At 43.9% G+C, this 14,197-nt stretch overlaps 1 protein-coding gene across 6 annotated transcripts in view; it reads left to right on the forward strand.

Moving 5' to 3' along the window:
• Nucleotides 1–14,197, forward strand: part of TCF20 (transcription factor 20) — a 134,539-nt gene that overhangs the window by 58,221 nt on the left and 62,121 nt on the right. Inside the window, exons 1-2 of one of the 6 annotated variants that reach the window (XM_062587041.1) lie at nucleotides 5,307–5,374; nucleotides 5,834–5,931. The exons of 3 other annotated variants lie outside the window; for them this stretch is intronic. The gene's annotated coding sequence lies outside the window, so the exon portion shown is untranslated. Of the gene's footprint in view, nucleotides 1–5,306; nucleotides 5,375–5,833; nucleotides 5,932–11,258; nucleotides 11,346–14,197 lie in introns of those variants that run through there. 2 more of the 6 variants (XM_062587022.1, XM_062587049.1) reach the window with 2 other exon arrangements.

The following is a 14,197-nucleotide window of genomic DNA, read 5'->3' on the forward strand; positions in this document are numbered from 1 at the left end:
TCTTGGCCAGCCATTTCCCGAGTTCCCTTTGTTACTACTGCAGATATGTGTTTGAATAAGAGCCTTTTCCCCTCCCCTCTCCGATTCCTGCCTGCTCCATCCTGCAGTGAAGTCACAGTCCGGTGTCTGTGGGCTCCGCGTGATGTCAGAGGCTCAGCCGTGTGACTTCACTCGCGGGCTCAGGCGGAAGGTGCAGACGGGGCTGAGAGACGAGGAAAAAGCCCCCTCCTCTTCCCTTCCCCCCCACCCCCCCCCCCACCCTCCACCCTCTCGGTTTATAAAAACCAGTAGCTGAGATAAATCGGAAGGGGGTGGGGAGAAGCAGCAGGGAAAGCTGAGAAAGATGCCAGAAAGGTACAGTAAATTGGCTTTCTGTCTCTCTGCTTCTTGAAAGTTTCGAGGGTAAAATTGCCCTGCCGAGGCCAGCGCTTGCAGACCACACGCGCGGCGGTGTGGCTGTGTGTGCGTGGCTGCGCGTGTCACCCAGTGACGCTGTGGCTGTGCGGGGTGTGCGCGCGCCTGTGCGTGTGTGTGTATGTGTGTGTGTGCAGGGAGGCAGGCAGCGAGGGACGCAGGGTAGGGGCAGGGAAGCGGCGTCGCGTCTCCGAGGGACACAGCTGGAGCCCTCTTTGGCTGGTCGCAGCGAGCCTCTTTTCTTGTCCTTTCAAAGGCCCCAGCTGTTGGCTGCTCGCTGCAGTCTGGCTCCAGCTTGGAGACCGACATAAATGGGTTATTGGGTTTATGTGTGTGTGTGTGGTTTTCTTTTTCTTTCTTCTTTTTTTTTTCCTTCCTTTCCCCGTATCGCTGCTCTTGTTGATGTGTGTTTTTTTTGTTGTTGTTGTTGTTTTTGCTGTGCAGGTTTAGAGTAGTGGTGGGGTGGATGGGGTGGGGGCCTGCCATTGACTGTGGTGGGTGTGTACATAAGGAGGGAGAAGGGCAGGGCCTCAGGGTCAAATTCTCAAGGGCTGTGAGATACGATTTCTTTTTTTAACATCTCATTTTTCCCTTTTTTTTTTTTTTTTTTTTAACTGAGGACAGCACAATAGCAATGTGGGTGCACCAGCAGAGAGCAACCTCAAAAAAAAAGGGGGGGGAGGAAAGGAGGGGGACTAGCTTGCCCCTCCCTTCTTCTTCAGCATTTTTTTTTTCCTGTGTCCAATTTACCATTCATTTGAGATTTTGGACAAAGACGGGGCAGTGGGTGGGCTGCTTTGAGTTTTGTGATATAATATGACTGGAACGAGAGAGTAAAACGCAGACAATTAAGGATCGGCGCGAGGGCTTTGCTCGTTCAGTCTGTTGAGGAAGCCGTCATTTTGTGTTAGTGTGTGTGTCTAGAGGAGGAAGGATAGTGGATAGTGACAGTGGAAGGATGCACTATGTTGCATTCACACTTGCTAAATGCCCACGCTGGGGAACAGGGACTTCAAAGGAAGGCATCCGAGAAGGAGGGTCCTTTCAAGCGTGCCTCTGTGGTGCGGCCACCCCAAAGTGGGCTCTTACTGCTAACAACATGATGTTTTGTTGCAACCTCCAAACGGGAGGGCTGAGACAAGAAGTGCACGCAGGTGTCAGGCAGGCTCCTTGCTGCCACAGGCTCTGCTCATGCACCTCACCCTGATGGTCAGCAGCTTCTCCACTGCTCTGGTTCCCGGAGCTCCTTGGCAAAGTGGCACTCGGCTCTTCCCGGCAGGTTATGGTGCTGTGCAGCTCTCCGGTCCGAGGTCCCGCTGGTCCCGCCACTGCACTTCAGCCCTAATGACCCGTAGCCTCTCCTGCTTTTGTGTTTGTTTATTTCTTTATTTCAACTGCTGGACCCTGCCTGTCCTCCGCCAGTGCGTTTCAAGGCTGATGAATAGCACCCCCTGCAGTTATAGAGCTGATCTTTTGTAGCGCAGACGTATAATTAATTGTGTGGCACTTTTGCAGTCTGAACAAGCAAGTGGATTCTTGGAAGACACCCACTTACCGCCTGGCTCGCCGGTACTCAGTCCTACAGCCCTCAGGGAAAGGACCTGCTGACCGCAGTTTGAGAGTGTCTGCCCTACTGTAACTTCAGTAGTAATCTGAAAGAGGATTTGAATTCAGGTCTTTGGTGTAAAGAAAAATCTGCTGCACAACAGAATTTCCTTTCTTCTGCCCCTGCTCTGATGTTAAAAGGCTTAGGGGGTTGTTTGCATCTCTGCTCCCTCCCACAGTTCTGATGTTTAGGTTTTTTTTTCTTTTCTTTTTTTTTTTTTTTTTTTTCCTTTCTTGTCTCGAAGGGGAAGTAAGGATTTGTTAGTTTGTAAAGTACTTTGAAGATAAAAATCATTGTCTATGCTAAGTGCTGTCTGTTGGTTTGTGTGAGTCATGACCTGGCTTAGCTGGGAAGCGAAGCTGGAAATCTCCCCTCAGCCCCCTCTGAGGATGAAGTCAAGGATTTAGCAGTCCTCCTCCTCTCAGGCTCATACAGTTTGCCCTGGCCACATGGAAGGCAGAAGTGGGGTAACCAGGGGTAACTGAATGCTGTGCATCTCAGCTTGGGCAGTGGAAAGGAATGAGGGAAATGCACAACAAGAAATTGAGGGCAGAGGACATCAGGGATGTGATTTGGCTAAGATTAGATAGAGAGGAGATTTTAAGCCTCATCAGCTTCTTCTGGTATGGCAGGATTGTCCCCTACAGGGTTTTTCTCAGTTCTTTATCTACACCTGTTTTAAATGACTCCTGAAAGAACAGAAAACAGTGGAGAAAACCCTTTACTTTGATTTCTCTTCAGCTGGTGACAACCCTTACCCAGGACTGTAACCATAGGTGTTCAGGGACAGGGGAGGAGTGCCTCACTTCAGCCCCATGCTAGGATACGAAAGGATTAAATCTCTTTCGTAAGCAAAGTGAAAGGTCCCCAGGTGTCTTCTCTCAGGCTCAGAGATTGCAGTGGGAGAAGGAGGCAGGATCCAGCTGGGTAAGAGACCTCATCAAGAGGATAAAAGCATTTAGGGTAAAGGACAGTCTGTCTCCTTGAGTAGGGGAAGTAATCAGTGAGGATGTGCAAGGGTCTCTCAAAAAGCCCTAAGCAGGAGATGCTTGTAGCAGAGCAGAATTTCCAGACAGTGATAAAGGGGAACAAGCTGAAAGCATTAATTGGTTCTTCCCCCTTTCTATTAAGATATTCTGGTTCTTGCAACCACTGCTGCTTCCCCCCAACCCACCTTTTTTTTTTTTTTTTAGAAAAAAACCTTCTCTTCAATCTCAATGAAAAGTACTGTTAAGGAAAACCCCTACTTATCACCTAAGGCTACTTGCTGAGTTATTGTTTCTAGAGATGAGATAATGCAAGCTGATTATAAATAGGGTGACTACCCTTTTCCATCAATATTAAGCTGGCACCTTGATCTTTGGCCTTGTGGAATGAATCACACTAAGAGTTTGAAGTATTGTTGGTTTCAAGAGAGAGTAGTCATCCCTTCTCTCACCCCCACCTTCCCTTGCTGCGGAGTGGCTTGGCCATGACTTGGTAGGGGGGTTTCCTGAACCATATTCAATTACCCTAGGGAATGTGTCTGCTGGGAAGATGCTTTCTCCACCACTGTAGATAGCATTGGTCCTCTTCATTGGTCCTGCGTTCAGCTGGGGTATTTGGGGACCGCCCAGAGGATTGCAGACCACCAGAATGCTTCTGCTGATTGCAAAGGAGTTTGTGTTGGGATATCATTTTTCTTTTCTGTGGGCATAGGCTATTTCCAAAACTGGCTAGAAACAATGGAGACTCACCGAGTTGATAGGTTGCCACGGATCATGCTTGCTCAGGCTTCTGTGCTTGCTGGTGATGTCTTAAGAAGTTCTTAGCTTGTTTTCAGAGCCTTGATGGAACTGGCAGCATTTTATTCAGATCTAATTACTCTGAGCACTTTTTAAAATAGTTGGCCTTCATTTCTAATCACCTCTTCAGGACAAATGTGAGCACCGTTTGGATTCCACACTGCAAAATGTAATCTCGTCAAGAAGGATGACAACAGCCCAATATAAGCAGAGACTTTGTCAGTTGAAACGTAAAGTTGCTGAACTTCAGTAGGCAACTGGAAGATACATTGAACCCTGAGACAGAAACTACTTACGATTTTACTGTGTGTTGGACTCTCTAAAGATAGGTCTGTACAGACTTTACGAAACCAAATGCTAATTTCATAACCCAGGTTGGTTACCTCCATTATCTGACAGCTTTTAAAGCATTGCCATCACTTGGGTTAGGTGATTTGAATGAATAATATGCTTCCTTCCCCTACCCTCAAATGGTCATGCTTCTAAATAGTTGAACTTTTTGTGTTTTAAAGTCATAACTTCTGTATGCTCTTGTGCGCCTGCCTTTAGTTGAATTTGAGCATGACTTTTGGATGATACAGGGCACTGAAATAAGAAATTAATGCCTTTTTGATTTTTAGAATTAGAGGTTTTGAGCATTGCATATACTTTTATGATTCTCAAAATACTATGTAAATAGTTGTGTTTGAAGTAGTTCCCCCCCCATGTTTTTGGCAGTAATAAGAGGTATATAAATAAACAACAGTGGTACTTTTAAAATATTTTTTTTTAATAATCCAATACTTCTGATGCATCAGGACAGGAAAACATCACTATGTACAACAGAAAAAAAAGTGGAATTCAGTTTGTGTGGCAAGAGATTAATGAGATTTAATGTAGCATATATATAAGTGGTCCTTTAGACTACTGCATACATACAGTATAAATACAGGCTTTTTATTAGATGAGCATAGAAGACCTCTTGGTTTTGGTCTAGTCTGATGCACTCTGCTTTTACCTCTTTCTGCTGCAGTCTCTTCTGATATGCTATTTAATGTGCCTGAATTCTGTAGCAACAAGGTGACTGGAAGAGCTAACACTGCTCCTTCAGGGACCTTTTTTTTTTCTCCTATTGGAACAGCCGAGATTCAAAACAAGTATTGCATGCATCAGGGAGAGATCCAACAGGGAGTGAAGTAAGAATCAAAATCTTAGTTGCCTCTAAAATTTGGGACTATATGTCATGGGGATTTAAGCTTGTCAAGCCTGGAAATTCCCACTTCCCTGTAGGCAGAAAAAACAGCAAATGAAACCCCTGTAAAAGGCCAGCAGAATTAAAGAAAAATTCCCTTTCTGTAAAACATGTTCTGGCAAGGCAGAATCGGTTTTATGTAAGACCATTTTAACAGACGAGTTGTTCTTCTAATATTTGAATTTCTCCTTTTGTTTAGATATGTTTAGCCGTTCAGATAATGAAGATTTATTGATGGCCTTTTCTGCCTTGTTGGAGACAGTCTTGCCAGAGAATCATATTTGTGTGGCTTTCTATTTTAATTTCTACCTTTATTACTTTGGACATCTGCATGGAAAGGTGATCCATTTTTCCTCAAGAGTTCAGCTTCTCTTTTTCACAGCCTTTTTATTGGACTCAGATTCTTTTGTCTGCAATACCAGAATCACTTTCACAGCTACTAATTCTGCTTCTGCAAGAAGCAGGTTTTTTGTCAGGAGGTAAAAGGAATAAGCAGAAGAAGCTGAGCAGGTTTTAAGATACAAAGACCTTATTTTCATGAATCAGCTTCTTGTAACAGGAAGATGGGAGGACAGAAGTGTTGCAGTATTAAAAGATAGAGCAGAATTCTCTCCTGTGTAGGTGATTTCTTTCTTTCTCTCTCTCTTTCTCTCTCTCTCTCTCTCTCTCTTTTTTTTTTTTTTTTTTTTTTTTTTTTTTTTTTGCTATGATTCATGCTGTCTACCTTCAGCTGCTTTATCTTTTTTCCTCATGTGACATGCTCCAAAGTCCTTCAATCCAGTTGTTGCTCTGTTGCAGGAATTGGGCTCTAGGACTTTACACTATGGCTTATGGAGATGCTTCTTGTGTCTGGAGGAGAGCCACTTCCAAGCGATGCACCCAAGACATGACAATCAGTAGGTTGAGAATCCATGCTCTTCCTAAAATACTTTCCATCAAGTACACAGATCCTTTGAATGTCTTAAGGGGAAAGTTCAATGGCAGAGAATTAATGAGAGGAGAGCCCTCCCTGTCGTTGCTGCAGGACCTTGTGAGATGTGTGATACCACTTCTTCTTCCTGTAGGGTCAGATGTAACACTTCTTATCTGAAGTAACTGTAAAAGAAATAGGAGGAAGGTATGGGAAATCCTGGGGCTGGATGGGAAAAGAGGTAAGAAATGTTAATGAATGCAGCCATGCTGATGTCTGTCTTGGAGAAAGAGAAACAGGCTAGCTGCCCTTGCTTTACACTTGCTTAAAGATTTAGCTGTCCCACCGTGAATATAAGTTTCATACCCTAGTTGTGTGACCTGTAGGTGCCTCATCTCACTGTCATCTTTTGTATTATCTATCTTCAAGCTAGTCTCTAATGCCCATTCCCATAGGATCTAAGTGCCTCTAGATAAAAGCTGTAAAAGTGCAGTGAAGAGCCTGTGCGTGACATGAAATAGTGTAACAGGGGAAAGGATTAGGATAGGGATACTACTTTGAGGGGACAGGTACAGTTTCTGTGCCTAGAGAAATCTTCATGCCTAACTCTGTGGAGATTTCAGTCTCCTGGTGCTGCTAGTTCAATACTTTCCAACGGCAGTGAAAGCTTTTTTCTTTTTCCTTTTTTTTTGGAAAAAAAAAAAAAAAAAAGAAAAGAAATTCCTCAGAGGATGCCATCAGTACATTCAGAAGTCGTCTTCCCTCTAACAAATAGCGGACCACTGTGAGTCCTTCCATCATATAAGTTACCTACTTTTTGTTCTCAATCCCACAAACTGCATCTCAGTAAAGCCCTTTTGCAGTACTCCCTCCTTTCTGGAAAAGAGGGCTTAGAGGGTGTGTGGAGCTGAGAGGTGGTGGTGATCAGGCATGGTGTAATCCTTGCTTTCCCCTGCAGCTGCTGATATATGCTTCTGCAAAGCTGTAGTAAATGAGTAATTGCTGAATTATGGCTGGAGCAGAAGTGGTGACCTCAGAGACAGAGGGTGACTCTCCATCTCCATTTGTCAGTCTGCTCAGGGTCAGAAGAAGTTTTTTTTTCTCAGGGATCTGTGGGCGAAGGGAAAGGGATGCACAAGGTAAGCCTAACGTTAAGGCATAACAGGAAGACCTGTTTGCTTTTGCCACTGGCACAATCTGTGTATATTAAGAGAGTCAGTGCTGCTTGTAACAGCAGTTGCTGGTAGGAGTGATGGCATTAATCCTGGGAGTTGTTGAAGGGGCTTTATTTTGCCCAAAATCTCTCGCCGGTCATACAGTAGGCTTCCAACTCTTAAGGCCATTTTCCTTCTTGTATCTTGTTTGTGTAGTGGTACTTCTGCCCTCTGAAGCATTTTGATTAGGAGGTGAGGGGGAAAAAAGGATATCTAAGGTGAAATAGGTAGGATTTGGAAGATTTTTTTATTGTGGTAATACTGTAGTAGCTCCATACAATTAAGGCTGAGTTGATTTTTTTGCACTAAAAGCAGACACTTAATCTTTATTATGACTGTAGTGTAGTGCATCTGCTCATTTACAGAACTTAGTCTCAGTTTACAAAATGCATTTGCTGGAAATTTGCATGTAAGCCTATTAAGTTTGTTACGTTAATTTTAAAATTGATCCTTTAAGAGTTTATTTTAGCAAGTAACCGTTTTTGACCTTAACAGATTCTCGTTTTATTTTTTCTTCTTTTATGAATTGAAAGGTGACTTGCTCATAAGCTGTTTTAAAGAATGTATAGATACTACTGATGGCTTTATCCTGACTTAGTACTGTTTGCATGTATGTTAGCTTTCAGCCCTCATGATCCATTTTCAGGATTACAGCCCATGTGGAATTATTTTTTCCGTTAGTCCTAACAATTAATCTTTTGATTGTAATTTTTATGTATCTGATAATGGTCAAGTAGTTGTCACTGAATGAACAAAGTCAGAAGATTGAATTTCTTTTTTTTCTGGAAAAAATGTGAAGCATTCAGTGGCAAAGAAAAACTTGGGAATGTGAACAAAGTATAATAATGACAAGTTTTTCCTCCAGAATCTGCAGACAGCCAAAAACAGGATTCTGAGAGAACGAACTTACCCGTTAAGCTCAGTGGGGTTGTACCTTAAAGCACGATACATCACCTCAAAAGCTGCAAACTATATGACATCTCTGCTCTTGTGATATTTAATTAATACAGTTATGGGTACTTTGTTTTCATACTACACTTTAAAGGATTCTGTATATTATCAGTGATGCCTGCTGTAGTGCAACAACTGATAATAGGGTGGAGTTTGCCTATATTTATAGCACGTTCTTACAAACTTCACTTCTTCCTTTAAAATCAGCCATATAGTTTTGAGTTTTTAAATATTTTAAAAGGAGACTTCTCTTCCACTTCCCTTGTAACATCTATTAGTAGTCAGTGGTGGCAGTGGGAAATGGTGCTGTGGCATAGACTGGAGATCCAGGTACCTCAGTATGAAAATTCACTTATTTTTGTTTCTTTGATAAATTCACATGTGAATGTTAGCTATCTTATAGTTCTTAAACTGTTTGGAGCGTTTTACATAACTTTTTATGCTCTGACTTCGTTTTGTACGTTAAATTAAAAATAGCTTGATATACCAAGCTTATATATATAAGCTATGCTGTCATGTATTTTTATATACAAAAGGGTTTTACCTTAAGCTCTAAGCACTCCTACCTTATAAAATCTACATAAAAGATTGACCTCAATTGACATTTCACTTCAGAATCAGAGAACAGATAATGAAAAATCAAATTATAAGAATGTTATCGAGTCCCCCCACCCCATTACAGCCTTTACCACAGTCCTCCATCCCCAGCGGGAATGCTGCTTTAACCGAGCTCTTAGCATGCCTTGGCAGTCAACAAGATTAAGGCAGTTTGTGACTAGAGTAAAGCAACAGTTTGTCATGGTCAATGTGCTGTCAGAGCCTCTTTTTTCAGATGAAGGAAGCAATGACTTCCACCTCCTCTAAGTGAGACACTGTGCCTTAAACTTTTCTTGCGAATGGGCAACAAGTGCAGATGAGAGTGCAAGCACATTGTACAGTGAGAGGGAGAGCACGCTTAATAACGCAGCGCCTGTGTGATCCAGCTGCAATTCCCAGGTAGCTCATGCGGAACACATTGCAGTAATCTAATCTGAAGGAGATAAGGCATAGATCACAGCAGAAGGCTGGCCTGGAAAGGAGCCACTGCGTGCCTCTGCCGAGCACAAAGAGGAGCGGAGGAGGCGGCAGGTCCTTCCCCAGCACTCCTGCCGTACGAGTGCCTAGCTAGCAGCAGGGGATCCTGCTACCCGCAAGTTCTTAACTTGGAAAACAAGTAGTGGGGGCAGGTGTACGTATTGTATGCTCTGGTTGCTTTCTCCAGACTATTGCCTTTATTTCAGTCTTACCTACATGGGATTTCAGCCAGTCTCAGAATTATTTTTGACAGAGAATGCATATTACAGTAAGTAGTGTTTTACGTTTATTTTTCATAAAGAGCAAGTCACCTGTGGGGGAGCCATCACTGAAGTTGTTGTTGGAAGGACTGTCTTGTAAGCACAGCCAGTTAGGCAGTCCATCGCTTTGGGGAATAAGCAGGGGCCCTCTCTCCATGTAAGGCTTTCTATAGGAGATAGCACTTGCTGAGGACCTGGGAAACAGAGCAGTTACCAAAACTGTTACATCTACTCAGTACTAAGTTCCTGGCAAAGTGAGTTTTAAATGATGCTCAGGCTTTCTCTATGCGGCACTTAAAGCTTTGCAGGCTGCCAGCCTCCTGCATTTTCACGTGAAATGCTACGAATGGCAGATGGAGGAAGCTGTAGTGTCATACAAAGCTTCCTTTGCTGGCATGCGGTCTTAAATGAAGGATATGATGACTGACAAGTGTTGCATCCTCTCTCCCAAAGTGCCCCCTCCGCCAGTCCCCTTGTTTCAGTCTTTAGCCCCTACGCTAAAGGGGCTCCCCATGCCTATTAAAAAAAAAAAAAAAAACAAAACAAAAAAAAAACCCTTTAAAGCTTTTTAAAGAATATTTACTAATCTTTAAGTGCAGAAGTACAAAAAGATATACTTAACTCCCAAATTTACTGTTTATGCAAGAGTCAAGAGGGCTAAGAGTTTTTTTATTATTATTTATTTTTATTTTTATTTAAGCAGTTTTGGAATAGAGTAGCACTTAGGAAAGTGAAGAGTTGCTCTTATTGGGTAAAAGGAGACATACTGCAGATAGGAGGAGAGCTTACATAAAGCCGATACCCCAGCACATAGCTCTAAATGCAGCCTCCATGTTGTTTCCTGAGCTCCCTGCAGGTCTGCTGCCATATCTCCTGATGGATCTGTGCTGCCTTGCCCATTTAATGGTCATTTGGATTATGGTCCAAATTTGGAGTTTGTTATAAAAATCTACTAAAAATATTCTTATGCTTTATGCCAGTGAAAAAGACTTCCCCTTTCTCCAAAAGCCACAGGGAGTCTTAAATGCTCTTTGAGAAAGCCAAACGCAGGCATCAGGTTAATGCATGAAAATTGCCTGTCTACCTCCAGTGCAGAAGCAGAGCAAAGGGGAAGAAGTGGCCAAACAGAAAAAAATTAGATTCTTAAAATAACTTGGAAAAAAACCCAGAGCTTTAAAAATGTATTACAAGTATTGATTTATTAGAAGATTAAAATGGAAACTTCCATCGTCACCATCCCCCTCCCCCCCCCCCAACAAGGTAGAAAGGGCCCCGGCAGCTCATCGCCGGGGCCTATAGTGCTTCCCCGGCCGCCGGCGGCGGCCTCCCCCGGGGCCGTCGCGGTCCCGCCCCGCCGCTGCCGCCTCCCGCCCCTTCGCCCTGAGAGGGCGGCCCGGCGGGGGCACCAACCGCCGCCGCGGCGCGCGCCGGCCGCGCGGCCCCTTTAAGCGGGGGCGTGGTGGGAGGGAGGTGGCTCCCTCGCGCCTGCCGCTCCGGCGCCCGCCTGCGACGGCGTGCGCGCGCGCGCAGGCAGGCATCCGTATGTACACAGACACGCGCGCACGCACGCGCCGCTCCCCCTCCCGTCCACTCGCCTCCGCCTCGCCTGGCCGGGACCTGCCGCCTCGCGCCGTTCCCGCTGGCGCGCGCCGCGCCGAGCGCCCGTCGCCATTGGCTGACAGGGGTCAGCTGACCTCGTGTTATTTCCTGTGTGTGTATGTGCGTGTGTCTGTGCCCGTGCGCGTGAGGGGAGCATGGAGCGAGCCCCCGCCGCGCCGCCGCCGCGGCCGCCGCCGCGCGCCCCCCGCGCTGGAGCCGGGCCCCGCTGCTGAGCGGCCCCCGCCCCGCGCCCCGCTCGCGGCGGCGGGGAAAGCGGGGCGGGGAGGGAGGGAGGGTCGCAGGTAACGGGCGCCACCGCTCGGGCCGGGCCGTGGCGTGGCGCTGCGCGGGGGAGGGGGGAAGGGCAGGGAGCCGGGAGGGGGGGGTTCTGGGGCGCTGGGATGGGAAGCTGCCCTCGGTGGCGCTGGGAGCGGGGCCCTGCGGTGAGTTTGGAGGGCAGAGGCTGGCGTGAGGGAGACCTGTGGACGGGCTCATGAGGAGTTCGCTTCCTAGCACTTGCCTGAACTCCTTTTAATTCTTCCTCTTCCCTTTTCCTTTGAAGAAGCAATGTTTCCATTTAAAGAGGCCCTTGTGCATCATGGTGAAGTGCCCACCTGTCTTTCTGTCCTGAAAGAGTGGTCTGTTGCAAGAACTGAAATTTTTATGAGGATGTGGGAGTGAGCCTGTAGTTGAAGGGATAAATAATTAAAAATGACAGAGAAGATGGGTGCGTACCATGCACAAGTCACCAGTGGATGGACTGTTTGCGTTGTGAATGCTTGACTTTGGTAGAGCTTTTTTTCTTTCTGGAGGGTTAGTCTAGTGTTGTACATTCACAGAGGTGTTACGAATGCAATGGGATTGGGATGCTATGAGAAGCGGGTTGTGTTTTGCTAATGCTGCTCACTTTGCTGAAACTTAGGTTTAGGACTGCTGTTGGAGATTCTCTTACTCCTCGCTTGAGGTAGGGAGAAACAAAGTTATGTAACTTGACTGTTTTATCCTATGTATCAGAGTTGTATAATGATACTGGAACTCTGTTATTTGGCTGAAAACAGGAGCAGTTTTGTCTGTGAATCACTAAATGGTTTCTACGTACACATATATATATATATATATATATATATATATATATACACTGTCTTATCCCTAACGTTCCCTTCTTTATTAGAAGGATGGGTAGCTTGACTGAAGTGTAGCGTTGTTTTCTATACTATTTCAGTTCCTAAAAAGACCGTGAGAGGATTGAAGATCCTTTTCAAAGCGTTCCGTGTTTGCGTTAATATTTTGAAAGCTATTTTTGTCCGTAATAGTTGTTGCCATCTGTTGATTCATCTAGGAATATTCATTATGAGTTAATGAGTTCTAGTACGTTTCCTGGTCAATAGGCGTACGTGCAGCAGTTGGCTCACCTTCATCCGTTAGTTTCAGAACAGCAGAGTGATTGGATTATGGAGGTGCAGCAACAATTTGGGTTAGAGTTATGGCATATTAGTTGAATCAGCTCAGGAAAAGCTGCTCTTTTTTGCCTCTGTTTCCAGGCTGCTGCTTGGTTAGGCAATTTTGGTTTCTGAGGTTTATAATGGGTATAACAGCTTATAACAGCCTAGCATAGCTAAGTTCATTTGGTTAACTATATGTGAAGGTTTCCTTTTTAACATTACAGAGAATGGGTTTTCTTTTGGCTGAAACATTTTTTTTTCTTAAATCTACTTCTTTAAATAGGATTATGTATTAATTTACTATCAATTGAGTTTTATGAAGCTGAATTTTCATCTGTTGTCTCTGCGTTAGGCTCACCTGGCATGTGAAAAATGTAGTGGTGGTATGTACTGCAGAGAGAATTACTGTGAAAAATGAGAAGAGATGCTTATCAGCTGTCTAGTCATCTGTTTCCTAAGAAACTTTTAGTGTTATGAAGAAAGGAAAATAATACTTGCTCGTATCTGTAAACTCTTAGCATGTGAAATACATGTTTTTGTTTTTTTCTGGTTAAACTAGTAAGTAAACTGCCATGCTTTCTAAATGGAAGTATGACAGCACCTTTTACATCAAAGAAATGTGACTTATTGCTTTACAATTTTGTTGCTTAAAGTTTTGGAAATGACCTCAGACAAACTGATAGCTTTTGTTTTTTGTGTTAGTAGACTTAAATGTCTAAGGGGTGTGTTTGGACCTTCTTGCAGGTTTGGTATTCTGCAGACTACTTAGCTTAAATCGGTTAGCAACCTTCTGTAACTACGTTTCTAGTAGGATATTATGTCTTCTGACACAATTTGAGTTCTGATCTCTAAATCAGACTTCAGAGACGTCAGGAATAATGAAACCTGCATTTTTGCTGAAATATCCTTGCTGCTGGAGCAGGTTAAGGATGGTTGCCAATATAAAAGCACTAGCAGTAACTTGGTTGTGCCTTTAATAGGAGGTTGAAAAATATATTTTTTGTCCCTTTTTTTAGTTATGTCTTACAGAGAAGGCTTGAGGTGAATATTTATTGAAGGAGTAAATCTGTTTCTATAATGTGTGAATCTGAAGATCTGAGGATTATTCACTTGAAACGGAAATCTTGTTTATTGCTTGTAAAGGAGAGCTCTTTATTGTCAGAAGTTTCCTTAATCTTCAGCTGAAGAAGTGTTGAGATACTATTGTCTTCTTTCTTAGTCTTTCAAAGGATGTTCAGATTTTAAATGTAAAGGTTTAGAACAGTGTGAGTAAAACTGCCCTAATACAGTTTTACCTGCGACTAGTTTTTGGTTGTCTATGAAGTTCTACAGGGATGAGAGTGAAACCTGTAGGGTTTTGTTGTTGTTGTTGTTTTTGAGGTTTTCCTCCCTCCTCCTGTTGCAGAGATGTGTGTGAAGAAATCCTTTTGTGCTTTTCATACAATATTAAAAAGAAAATTGTTGCTTACCCCTTTTCTCCTTTCCTTTTTTAGGTCATATTTGACTAAACCAGCTATGAGGCACAGCTGAATGACAATAATGCCCTTCTTAAAGGGGTCCCTTCATAGGAGTTTTACTGCACAGTTCCTGTTGCTACTCTACCAGTTTGGCAGATTGCTATCTGGAATGAGGGCATGATATGTAATAAACTTGAATAATTTTCATCCTGGTTGTTTGGCTCCTCTATAATTTGAGATAAGGGTATATTTAGG

Source organism: Rhea pennata, chromosome 1, assembly GCF_028389875.1.
Source record: "Rhea pennata isolate bPtePen1 chromosome 1, bPtePen1.pri, whole genome shotgun sequence".
In the NCBI taxonomy this organism is placed as follows: domain Eukaryota; kingdom Metazoa; phylum Chordata; class Aves; order Rheiformes; family Rheidae; genus Rhea; species Rhea pennata.